This window comes from Chrysochloris asiatica, unplaced genomic scaffold (assembly GCF_000296735.1).
Source record: "Chrysochloris asiatica unplaced genomic scaffold, ChrAsi1.0 scaffold00008, whole genome shotgun sequence".
Taxonomy (NCBI): Eukaryota; Metazoa; Chordata; class Mammalia; order Afrosoricida; family Chrysochloridae; genus Chrysochloris; species Chrysochloris asiatica.
This window is the reverse complement of record NW_006408526.1, coordinates 34,245,672-34,254,148: the sequence shown is the minus strand read 5'-3', so window position 1 is coordinate 34,254,148 and position 8,477 is coordinate 34,245,672. Positions and strand designations below refer to the sequence as shown.

Below are 8,477 nucleotides of genomic sequence, written 5' to 3'. Positions count from 1 at the left end.
GAAGAAGTGCAACCAGAGTACTATTTGGAGGCCAGGATGGCCAAACTTCATCTCTCATACTTCAGACATATTGTCAGGAGGGACCAATCACTTGAGAATGATATCATGTTTGGTAAGGTGGCGGGTCGGAGAAAAAGGGGGAAGAGCCCCAGCAAGATGAACTGGCAAAGTGGCAGCATCAATGGGCTCAAACGTGGCAACAATTGTGAGGTTGGCTCAGGATTGGGCAGTGTTTCGTTCTGTTGTGCATAAGGTCGCTATGAGTTGGTACCAATTCGATGACACCTAACAACTTTTTCTTTGCTTAATCTCCAGTGATAAACCTTCATCTGCTTTTAAGCCATGGGAGCCATGGGTGAGCAGAAGAGGAAGGAGCGAGGAGAATTATTCTATTGCCCCCAAGCACTACATACACGGCACACCGAGGAAGAGAGTGGTATAGAGAACTGGCTTTAAGCCCAGTCCCTCCACTCATCAGCTGTGTGACCACAGTGCGAGTCTCTGATCTCAGTTCCTTCCTATGTAAAACTGGAATAATGATAACTATCTCAACAGCAGTCCCAACAACAGTGGAACTGAACTGAGGATTAGCTAAGGTAATATAGGAGAAACCCAAAGAAGGGGCCATACAAATGTCAGGTCCTCCCTGGTCCCAAGGAGACAGGTCTACTCCAGGAAATACTGAGTGCACAGCATAGACCATCATCTGCTTTCCACACCTGCACATTGGCCAGCTGAAAACTAACTTCCCCCAATTCCCATCCATCTTGCATCAACCCCTCTCTTCCCTCCTGATACTGGTCACAGCCAGAACCCTAGAAGCAGCTGTCCTACCCAGGGACCTTAGAGATCCATAGACTGTAAGCTACCAGCTCCACCTGAATCCCTGAGGAGAGGTGGGACTGGTAAACAGTCAGATATTCTCATCAGGAGAATTATAATGATACTATAATGAGCATCCTCCCTCACCCCAGACAGCCAACCCAACAGAAAAAACTGAAGCAGACACTTCACTACAGAGGATATCCAAATGGCCTATAAACATCTGAAAAGATGCTCAGCTTCATTTGCTGTTGTCAGGTGCCATCGAGTCGGTACCAACCCATAGCGACCTTATGCACAGCAGAACAAAACATTGCTTCATTAGACATCAGGAAAGTGCAACTTAAAATCACAACAAGATACTACCAAACACACACCAGAATGGATAAAATAAATGACAGACAATATCAAGAGTTGGTGAAGAAATGGAACATTTATGCACTGTTTAGTGAAAGAGTAAATTAGGAAATTGTTTTAGAAAACTGGTCTACTAGAGCTGACACATATCTTGTGGTTAGCAATCCAGTGCCTATTCTACAGTACCAAACCAAGACCCCTAATTACACATACCCTAATGACCCAGAAATTCCACTCCTAGGTATATTTCCAACATAAACAGATGCATATGCTCACCAAAGACATGCACCAGAATATTTATAGCAACATTCTGGATTTCCTAAAACTGAAAATGACCCAATGTTTAGCAACAAATGGGAGATACATGTAGTTGTGTCTTCATAAAGAGTCTCTGGGAGCTCTGGTTGTATAGCGGTTATGAATCGGGCTGCAAAGTGCAAGGTCAGCAGTTTGAAACTACCAGCTGTTCTGCAGGAGAAAGATGAGGCTTTCTGCTCCCATAAAGATTTCCGGCCTTGGAAACCCTGTACTGGGTCGCTATGGGTCAGAACTGACTCCACGGCACATAACCACCACCACCACCACCTCCACTCTGGGTGGTGCTATCCCCTCTGAATACAGGGTAGATAGGGACAGGCAACTTACACATTGGCTACCTAAAATGAGGGGGCGATGGAGGCACGAAGTGACTGGCTTACAGGGTTTCAAGGGGTAGTTTAATTTAAGTGTGTGCGGGGGGAAGACAGTCCCCACTGAATAGTTTTCATCTTATCTAGATGGGTCTGGTGAAAAGAGATGGGGATAAGATTCTTATGATTCAATAGTGAGTAATTTTTATCATGACTAATTGTGACTGTCACAATTGTAAAGGTAGAAGTTTTGTAACAAAAATGGGGGAACAGTTAATCTTACAGTCCAGAAACAGAGGATCCTAGGATCATCAAAGGAGAAGAGCACACACAGAATGCCGGACATTATCCAGAGCAGCAGCAACACCAGAGATGGAGGCAGAGTTGGAGCAGAGGGAGCAGCTGAGGACTCTCGATTCCTGGAAAGAGAGGAACTGAGAGCTGGCGGCCAGGAGGCAGACTTGCAGAATGCGCCCTTTGGTGGTGTAAATTACTATATAAGCCTGAGTGTTTAAAAAAAGAGCTAAAATGAATAGCGAGAAATACTGTTAACTGTTGGTACATGGAGGGGATTATTATAATCATTGTAATGAAACAAAGTATATGATTTGTTGAATGTAAAATTGATGATCTGCTCTGTAAAGTTTCACTCGATTCACAATAAAAACTTAAAAAAAAAAAAAAAGAGTCTCTGGATGGTACAAATGGTTGGCTACTACTGAAAGGCTGGAGGTTCAAGGCCACCTAGAGACACCTCAGAAAAGTGCCTGATGATCTACTTCCAAAATGATCACTACTGAAAACCCTATGGGGCACAGTTCTACTGTGACACTCATGGGCTCACCAGGAATCGGAGCCAACTTCACAGCCGCTAGTCCTAGTGTGACACAGTGGCAGCAGCAATGGACTCAAGCATAGCAACGATTATGAGGTTGGCACAGGACAGAGCAGTGTTTCGTTCTGTTGTGCATAGGGTTGCTATGGGTCAATACTAACTCAATGGTACCTACCAACAACAATACAGTGTGTGGCACTGTAAGATAAGCACTGGACTGCTAATCACAAGGTTGGCTAATCAGTAATTCCAAGGGAAAAAAGATGAGGGTGTCTTTGCCTGTAAAGATTTACAGTCTCAGAAGTTGATTCCTTACTCTATAGCAGTGGGCATGGTTTGGGGTTTGGGTACTGGTTGGCTCCATACCATAAAGACTGGATTGCAAACCACAAGGTCAGCAGTTTAAGCCTATCAGTTGCTCCATGGGAAAACAATGACGCTTTCTGCTCCTTCAAAGATTTAAAAGCATTGCATACCCTATACAGAGTCTCTGTGAGCTGGAACCGATTTGATGGCATTTAACAATAACACACAAAGTGGAGTCACTAGTGTGGTGCTATAGGATAAACACTGAACTGCTGACTGCAAGGTTGGTGGTTTAAACCCACCAGTTGCTCCTTAGAAACCCTAGACAGGGTCGCTATGAGTCGGAACCAATTGGTGACAATAACAACAAACACACAAAATAAAGTTATGCAGAAATGAATAGGAACAACCAACACATGTGAATCTCACATGTATAATATTGAGTGAAAGAAGCCAGGTACAAAACAGAGCATAGGTATGAATCTATTTTTAACATAAAGTATAAACACAGACACAACTATTCAGTGCTGTTGGAAGTCCAGAGAGAGGTTACCCTTGGGAGTGAGTAATGACTCGAAAGGGACCTGAGGGGTCTTTTTGAGGAGGTGGAGATGTTCTAGTTCTTGCTCTGGGTGTTGGTCACACAAGAGTGCTCTGTCTGTGGAGATTCATACAGCTGGATACTTGTGATAGATGCACTTTTCCAAACATGTTATGTTGTTGTTGTTGTTGTTGATGTTAGGTACCGTTGCGTCAGTTCGAACACATAGCAAAACCATGTACAACAGAAAGAAACACTGTCTGCTCCTGTGCCAACCTCACAATCATTTCTGTGTTTGAGCTTATTATTATAGCCATGTGCCATTCTATCTTGTTGGAGGTCTTCCTCTTCTTCACTGACTCTCAACTTAACCGTGCCTGATGTCCTTCTCCAGGGATTACTCTCTCCTGACAACATGGCCAAAGTACAGGAGACAAATTCCACCACCCTTGTTTCTGAGGAACATTCCAACTGTATTTCTTCCAAGACAGATTTGTTACACTTCATAGCATGCAAGTTACACTTCAGTAAGAGTTCTTTTAAATGACAGCTCCCAGTCCCTGCCCCCAGGTTCCAGCCATCCCCAGCAACTTGCAGTCTCCTCTGTCCACGGTGGCCCTTCTGCTGAAGCACTGTCCTCTCCGTACCCCTGCCCTTTGCCATCTGTGTGCCATCAAGGAGCCCTGGCGGGGTAGTGGGTTACATACTGGACTGTTAACCGCAAGACTAGCAATTGGAATCCAGCAGCCGCTCCTTGGGAGAAAGACGAGGCATTCTGTTCCTGTAAAGATTTCCAGCCTCAGAAACCCTATGCAAAGTCACTATGAGTGGGAACTGACTCGATGGCACACACAGCAGCGCAATGTGCCAAAAAAGCGGCCCTGAGAGCAGCACTTTCTCCTCGGTTGGGATTACCTGTGTGTGTCTGCATGTGGAACTAGTGTGAGTCTGTTAAGGGCAAAGGCCATCTTCAGTTTACTGTTGTCTCCCTGGAATGTACTAAGGCACAGCACACATTTATGCAATGAATGGACGGTCCCAAGCAATCTGCTACTTTAGGGAAACAGAGGAACATAAAAAGGAACAGACCAGACTAAAAGTAACTCAGCTATTGGCAAAGCGGGCCCAGAATCTTTGTCCTTTCATTTGTGAGTGTTGGTGCAAAGAGATTAAAGCAAACAATCTCAAGGGAAGCTTGTCATTCTGGGTCATTACAAATGTTGTTGTTGCCAAGTGCCATCGAGTCAGGATCTGACTCATAGCGACCCTGTACAGGGTTTCCAAAGAGCAGCTGGTGAGTTGGAACTGCCGGCCTTAATGGCCCAAACCAACATTGCAGTTTACCTCATTAACCGGCAGCGCCACACCAGAAGTCCTCATTACAAATAGAAGTTGATTATTCAATAACCGTCTGTCACCCCCACCAGGACAAAAGCTCAAGGGGGTGGTGGTACAGAGACCTAGTTTGTCTATGTCCGCAGGGCCTAGAACAGTGCCTGGCATATATTATGGATTCAATAAATATTTGTTGAGTGGATCAATGAACTAATTATCAAAAAGGAAAGAATTGTTAAGAATCTGGTAAGGTTATGTAAAATACTAAATACAAACATTTACATCAAATGCCTTCCACTTATGCCCAATCACCACCCCGCACACTAATTATCATGTAGACTGTTAATCAGTTGTCAGATTCGCCTCTGTGGCTTTTATTTGATGACAGACGTACATTCAGCTTGTACAGGTCTGACGTTCATCATTCAGGTTTCCGAACCTGGCTGACAGTGGAGCCCAGCGATGTGACCTTGGGAACAGTGATGATCTTGTAAACTTCCCCCAGGGTAACAGAACCACCACTTTACACATAAGGCTCAACAGTTTGTAAAATTCCCTCTACAGTCTTTATCTCATTGGCTCCACGGAACAAGATGGTTTTCAGATAAGGATGCTTGAACCTGAGAAAGGTGAAGGACCTTGCTCAAGGCCACACAGCTGTTATGAGGTAGGGCTGGGGCTAGCCGGTTCACTGATCCTGGCTTTTCTTTTCAATCTTAACTGTTTGCATATGAGCACAGAAAGATGTAGCTTTTAGATCCTTTATTAAATACACATACAAGCATATAAAGAATCTTTAGGTCATACATAAGGATCCTTGATGGCGAAGTAGGATAACCACTGGGCTGCTAACTGCAAAGTCGACAATTCAAACCCACCAACCACTCTGGGGGAGAAAGATAAGGCTTTTTGCTCTAGTAAAGACTCACAGCCTCAGAAACCCTATAGAGGGTCACTATGAGTCAGTATGAACTCAATGGCAGTGGTTTTAGTGGAGTTCTGTTTAATGATTAAGTGAATCTGGTCTTAGATTCAAGCAGCAGGGCAGCCTTCATTCACTGATATAATTTAAAATAAAATGTAGCAGACACAGCACCAAGGCCCCCTTCCCCCTAACATTCCCCCTCCCTCGGGTTTCACGTCCATCTGTAATTTATTCCCTCTTGCATGTTGTGGTTTCTAAATCAGCACCTCAAGTCCAAACCATGCATTTACGCGGGTGCGTCCTGAAATCTCCATCTGGGTATCTCATGAAACTTCAGACATACCTTGTCCTACAGAGAACATGTCTCTATACCACATACCACCATCTGCTCCGCCTCCTACACCCTCTATCTTAGTAGATGGTACCACAATCTACAAGACATCCAAGCCAAAAAGTTGAGACACTCTGCCTTTCTCCCTCTCCACGCCTCCAAATCCACTCAGCCACCAAGTCCTGTGTGTTCTGCCTCCTAAACACCATCACCCTCTCTCCACCATCCAACACTCTCCAGTCCAAGCTTGTCAGTAATGACCTAGACTTCTGTCTTAGTACGTTTGGTGGGCTCCTTCCTCTGCTCTCTTCCCTTTCCAGTTGGTTCTCTACACAGCGGACAGACAGTGCTCACTAAACTACAAACTTGATAAAGGCACACCCAAAGTCTTCAGCAACTCTCTATTGCATAGGAATTCAAGGCAAACTCCTCATGCCAATACTTAAGCGCCCCCATATCTGGAGCCCTGGTGGTATAGTGGGTTATGCACTGCTAACTGCAATGTCAGCAGTTTGAACTTACCACTCTGCTAGAGAAAGATGAGGCTGTCTGCTCCCATAACAATGTCCAGCCTAGGAAACCCTAGGAAGTAGTTCTAATCTGCCCTATCGGGCCACAATGAGTCAAAATAGACCTGATGGTAGTGGCTGTGGTTTGGGGGAGTTCGATCTTCCCCGGCTCACCTGTCCCTACCACCCACCCACCTTACCTGACGCTGCAGCAGAGCCTGAAGCCTAACCTCTCTAAATCTCCTGCCCCCCTGTCACTGTGCCACCTCTATGTACAATGTCCCCTTGGAATGTAACCCCACCCCTGATGATCTGGGAGCTGGTTTTTGTTTCTGTCCCCTGAGGTTCAGCTCAGTATCTCCCCTCTAAGATTTTCTCTGACCTCTCCCATAGGCTCTCCTCCCACATCATGAGCACTCCTCTATTAGGGTACACAGCATGCTCACAATCACAACCTCACTTGTCTGACTCGTCACAAATCTGTAAGCTCTAATGGCAGGCCTGTCCTAAACTCCTGTGAAAACTGAAGGAATGAATAAGCCAACAGTTGGTGTCCAAAAGGCATGATGGGAATTTACCCCAATATGAAACAAGTCCTCAGCCAAGACTGTATATTTCATATATTTACTGTGGTTACAAACAAGCAACCCAAGCAGACATAATGTTTTGTTGTTGTTGCTGTTAGGTGGCAACAGATAGAGACCCTATGCACAACAGAACACAACATTCTGGTCCTGCACCATCCTTACAAGCGTCGTTATATCTGAGCCCATGGTTGCAGCCTCTGTGTTAACCCATCTCATTGAGGGCCTTCCTCGTTTTCTATGACCCTCTACTCTGCCAAGCATGATGTTTTTCTCCAGGGACTGGTCCCTACTGATAAGATATTCAAAGTACGTGAGATGAAGTTTACCATCCTTGCTACTAAGATCCAGGCAAAGGGTAATCACACCAGCATATGCTGAAAAGGGAAGGGAAGCAAATGTTTCACATCCCTTTATTCTGTGCTTGGGGCTTCATGTAATATCCATTCAGGGGTGGGAAGGAGGGCTGGCTTTAACAGTTAGGAATATGGGTTTAAGTCCTGCACTGCCACTTACCCATTTGTACACCGTGGGCAATTTATTTAATTTCTCTAAACCTTGTGTTCTTCATTTGCAATATGAAGATAATAGAAATACCCTCAAAGAATTATTATGAGGATTGAATGGCAAGATGCTTGTAGACTGTGCTCATGGTAAGCACTCAGTAAATATTAACAGCTTATTCATTATTATTATGACAACCCTAGACAATGACGTTTCATCCCCATTTCACAAATGTGGAAGCCGAGACTTAGTAACTTATCCAAGGTTGGATTTTGGTGTTTTTGCAACAAAACAGCAGTGCCATGCCAGGGTTCAAGTTCAAGAGTATCTCATTGTAGGCACTCACAAATCTCTGCTCCTCTTTGACTAGAGTTAAAAACAGACAGCCTGGCAGAATTAAATTCCAGAGGGGGGGATGCTGATTTGAGGGTCTGATCTGACAGTCTCTGCCTAAAGAGAGCTTGGCCCCGATCCGATACAGAGAGTTCAAACACAGACGTTTCTCATGTGACTAAGGACCCTGTTTTAGACATCCTAGGTAGCCCAGCGTAACAAGTGCAGAGTTGGGGCCCTAATTCAAACAAGTTCAATCTGACTCTGAATCTTATTTAAAGTTGCCATTCAGTCTATGCCAAGTCCTGGTGATCCCAGGCTCTGTAGGGTTTCCTGACTGTGACCCTTCAGAAGCAGAGCACCAGGCCTTTCTGGTGAGGCAGTTCTGGGTAGGTTTAAACCACCAACCTTTTGGTTAGTAGTTGTCACAGATTAAATTGTTGTTGTTGTTACGTGCCGTCGAGTC

At 44.8% G+C, this 8,477-nt stretch overlaps 1 protein-coding gene across 1 annotated transcript in view; it reads right to left on the bottom strand.

Annotated features, from left to right (window-relative positions):
• Positions 1-8,477, bottom strand: part of GRIK4 (glutamate receptor, ionotropic, kainate 4) — a 499,211-nt gene that overhangs the window by 489,472 nt on the left and 1,262 nt on the right. The gene's annotated exons all lie outside the window — the stretch shown is intronic.